At 46.8% G+C, this 4,575-nt stretch overlaps 1 long non-coding RNA gene across 1 annotated transcript; it reads left to right on the forward strand.

Annotated features, from left to right (window-relative positions):
- The first annotated feature begins 449 nt into the window (after positions 1-449).
- Positions 450-4,272, forward strand: LOC142108660 (uncharacterized). Its single transcript, XR_012680194.1, has 3 exons — positions 450-815; positions 1,581-1,715; positions 4,196-4,272. It is a non-coding gene; the product is annotated as an uncharacterized LOC142108660 (long non-coding RNA).
- Positions 4,273-4,575: the final 303 nt, after the last annotated feature.

The following is a 4,575-nucleotide window of genomic DNA, read 5'->3' on the forward strand; positions in this document are numbered from 1 at the left end:
ATTCCACCCATGGAAACTAAATATGTGAGCCTCCTGTTCTAACCTCCCCTGGGACAGTCTCTCTCCCTCAAATTCGCCCCATCTCTGTGTGTGACAGCGGCATACCTCCAGTTTCACGGACATCGGAGGGTGTGGAGCTTATCCGAAAGTGGGCGGGGCTTCGCCTCTGTACATCTTCTGCCTCTGTAACAAATCCCTGTGTGTCACAATGTCTGTCTCCTCCCCTTTCCTTATCTGCTTGTGGAAGCCTCTGTCCCCCCTTCTCCTGTGTGTGTGTATGTATGAATGTGTCATCCTCTGCCCCCCTCCCAGTGTGTGTGTGTCTGCCAGCCTCTGGCCCCCTCCCTGTGTGTGTGTCAGCCTCTGCCCCCTCCATCTGTGTATGTGTGTGTGTGTGTGTGTGTGTGTCAGCCTCTGCCCCCTCCCTCTAAGTGTGTGTGTTCATGTGTCAGCCTCTGGCCCCCTCCCTATGTGTGTGTGTGTGTGTTACCCTCTGCCCCCCTCCCCTTTGTGTGTAACAGTCACTGCTCCCCCATGCAAGTGAAAGCCTTTGTCTCCCCTCCTCACCCCCCCTGCATGTCACATTATAGCTGGCATTTGTGTAGAGGGGGTGACTCGGCTCCTCCTGGCTTCTGAACTCTGCCCTCTATCCCCGCAGGATCTGACGTCACGACGCTCCTAGTGGATTCAGAGGAGCCGAGAAGAGCCAGAAGCTACAGCGGCGGCTGGACTGGGAATGTAGAAGAGGACGGTCTTCAGACAGCAGAATATAGAAGAAGAATAGCGAACAAGAATACAGAAGTATAGAAGAGAAGGTAAATATGAAGCAATAAAGTGCCCACAATCACATATGCTAAATCTGGAAGACAAAGTCACTTTAATACCACAGTCTGTGCTTTTTCCCCACATGCCTGTTATATTCCCAGCACACCAAATAATTTAATATTCTACACCGTGCTAGCATCTCTCCATAGAAACACAGAATTTGACGGCAGATAAGAACCATTTGGTCCATCTAGTCTGCCCTATGGTAACCACAAACCTTATTTGATCCTTAATTCTTTGTAAGGATATCCTTATATCTATCTCAAGCATGTTTAAATTGCTCTACTGTATTAGCCTCTACCACCTCTGATGGGGGGCTATTCCACTTATCCACTACCCTTTCTGTGAAGTAGTTTTTCCTCACATTTCCTCTGAACCTACTTCCCCCCAGTGTCAGTGCATGTCCTCGTGTTCTAATACTTCTCTTCCTTTGTAGAATGTTTCCCTCCTGCACCTAGTTATAACCCTTGATATATTTGAAAGTTTCTATCTTGTCCCCGCTTTCCCTTCTCTGCTCCAAACTAAACATATAAAGATCTTTTAGTCTTTCCGGATAAGTTTTGGCTGATATCACCATCAAATGAGTTGTACCTCTCCCAATTCACCATCACCTTTCACTCTGCCAAGAGTGTTGTGTGTACATTTTGTTTGGGATTGTGAGGGTAGTATGTACAGGAAAAGGCTACACTGTCTGGAATTGCTATATTACTTTTATTTTTGTTTTAAGCCAATTTTTTTTTTTAACTCTCATCTAGAGCGGCTTACACCTGTGTCCCAGACCAGGACCAGGTACAACAACTAGAGAGGGAGAAACACGCCACCTGACCTGTCTCAGGGCACAGTGGACGGACCAGTCTTTTCATTTGCATCCCATCACTGAGAGAGGGACGGTAAGTCAAATTATTAGTTTTTGTGTGTGTGTGTGTGTGTGTGTATATATATATATATATATATATATATATATATATATACACACACACACATGTATATATGTATGTATATAGCGTAGTGTGTATAGGTTTTCTTCTAGATACAAGTTTTATCACCATCGTTGGGGTTCTTTACAGCTTTCAAGAATATCAGTGAGACACATAGAAGGAAAAGTGCTAGCCACACCCCCACAGTAGGTTGGCCACACCCACTCGACAAAGGTCACTCCCACTAAGATGGGGGGCGCCGGTGCCCTGTATCGCCCAGGGCACTAAAATGTCTAGTTACGGCACTGGTACCTATATAATACAGGCAGTGTTCTAGTGACCTATATCTAATACAGAGAGCATTCTAGTAACATATGTACATTACAGAAAGCATTCTAGTGACTGGTATACACTGCAGGGATCATTCTAGTGACCTCTATACAATACACAGTACATAGAGCATTCTAGTATTATCTATAAAAAACAGACAGCATTCTTGTGACTGATTTACAATACACAGACCCAGTGCCGTAACTAGATATTTTAGTGCCCTGGGCGAGACGGAACCGGCAAACCCCCCCCCCCCCCCCCCGTCTAAGTGGGAGTGACATGTGCCAAGTGGGTGTGGCCAGCACTTTACTGAAAGAATTCTGTAACACATATTTGCAAGTGCATTATATGTCAAATGCATGATTTTATATATATATATATTAATATTAATTTAGTCCCGTCTTTGCTACTATAGCAGCCTCCACTCTTTACACCAAATTTAATCTGGTGCTTCTATTTAAAGAGAATTCTGAGCACTTCTCAGTGCCAGAATATAGGCTTCATCCTTGATCCTGAATTCTGTTACTACTGTAATTCCCTGTGTTTCAGACCCCTGCTAGTTTGTCCATCCTACACCCACTCTGTACCTTTGATCTCGTTACTCTTTGACTGTAAACAGATAAACTAACATTTATCTACTAATTTACTGGCTAAAATGACTCTTTCTTATTTAATGACGAATTATCACTTAGCTACTTCTCTTTCATTTTTATAGGTGTACTTTCCACACCCCTGCCCTGGAACAATAAATTGTTAACCTTTCCCAGACCCTTTCCCACTCCCTACTTCTCCATTCCCCCCAGTAGTTTACTTACCATAGCGTGTCTCTTCGCTTCTCCATGCTGGCACCTGTCGGCTCTTCTGCAGTGAAAGCAGCGTGACGTGATTAAGTCACGTGACCACATCAGCTGCAGGGATCCGGCGACGCTAGTCTCTATGGTTGTGGCTGTCTTCTGGGACACGTACAGGTGCCGTGTGCATGTTTGGTCTCTAATTTAAGCAAAATACTTCAGTCTTGGGCGACCGTTGTTCCCCCTTAGCATTGCACCCTGGGCAGTTGCACCACCCCAGCGTTGGACTGGCCCAGCGGACTACCGGTTAAACCACCGATAGACCCGGCTACGGTACGGCCACACCCCCTTTTACCCGTGGGCGGAGGTTACCTGGAGGCCCCTCACGACGGTCCTCTCCGGTGTCCCCGCTGCTCAATTGCGATCGCAGCTGCAATCATGTGACCCGGCCCCTCCCCCTGTCAGCTGATCTCCTACAGTCCAGCGGTTCACACTAGAAAAAGAAGAGAAAAAACAAAGAAACAAAAAAAAACTTACCCATCATCCAGCGCCGGATCCTCCTCCTCACTGACTGCCGGGCGTGACGTCATCACGTCCGTCAGCCTCAGTGAGAAGCAGCAGCAGCAGAGAGGATGTCAGGAAAGAAGGTAAGTAAAGGAGAGTGAAGGAGGCACAGAGAGAGACACTGAAGGGGACAGAGAGAGAGACACTGAAGGGGACAGAGAGAGAGACACTGAAGGGGACAGAGAGAGAGACACTGAAGGGGACAGAGAGAGAGACACTGAAGGGGGCAGAGAGAGAGACACTGAAGGGGGCAGAGAGAGAGACACTGAAGGGGGCAGAGAGAGACACGCTGAAGAGGACAGAGAGATACACGCTGAAGGGGACAGAGAGAGACACGCTGAAGGGGACAGAGAGAGACACGCTGAAGGGGGCAGAGAGACACGCTGAAGGGGGCAGAGAGAGACGCAGAAGGAGGACAGAGAGAGATGGCGAAGAGGGGGACAGAGTAATATGGTGAAGAGGCGCAGTGATATGATGAAGGGGCCTAAATACATCTTACGTCATTTTGACCCAACTTGTTAAAAAACGGGACTACCCGGTTATTATTTTGGCTTAGGGGTGCCTTGGAAACATTATGGTGACCCTAAGGGTGCCTCGAACTGAGAAAGTTTGGGAACCACTGTACTACACTCATTGACAGTACAGAACACACAATGTAGTAAGTAAACTCTACTCTTTAAAATGTTTGCTCTGTAAGTCTGGGTGCTGTTGATTTAATGGCAGGGATGGTTGGCGTTTCTAAATGTACCCATTATTTTTTCCAAATAGGGCCCTCAGCAGTCCAGGATCCAGACAAGCCGCAACTAAAGAAACCAGCAGCCACAGGTGGTAAAAGTGACAACAACAGGTAGGACAGTCTGTCAAATGTTCTGAATCTAGTGCAGGCTTGGCTAACTTGTGGTACTCCAGGTGTTGTAAAACTACAAGTCCCAGCATACCCTTACAGCAATAAGCTGTTATATTGAAAGCATGCTGGGGCTTGTAGTTTCACAACACCTGGAGTACCACAGGTTAGCCAAGCCTGGTCTAGTGGGACAATCCTGCTTTTTGGTGACTGTTCTGCCCAATCTAAGGGGCAGGTCAAGACTGTGTATTCTTTATACACACACTGCATTTTTTATATACTGCACTAAGGTGCTAGCTGTCCT

Source organism: Mixophyes fleayi, chromosome 12 (assembly GCF_038048845.1).
Source record: "Mixophyes fleayi isolate aMixFle1 chromosome 12, aMixFle1.hap1, whole genome shotgun sequence".
NCBI lineage: Eukaryota > Metazoa > Chordata > Amphibia > Anura > Limnodynastidae > Mixophyes > Mixophyes fleayi.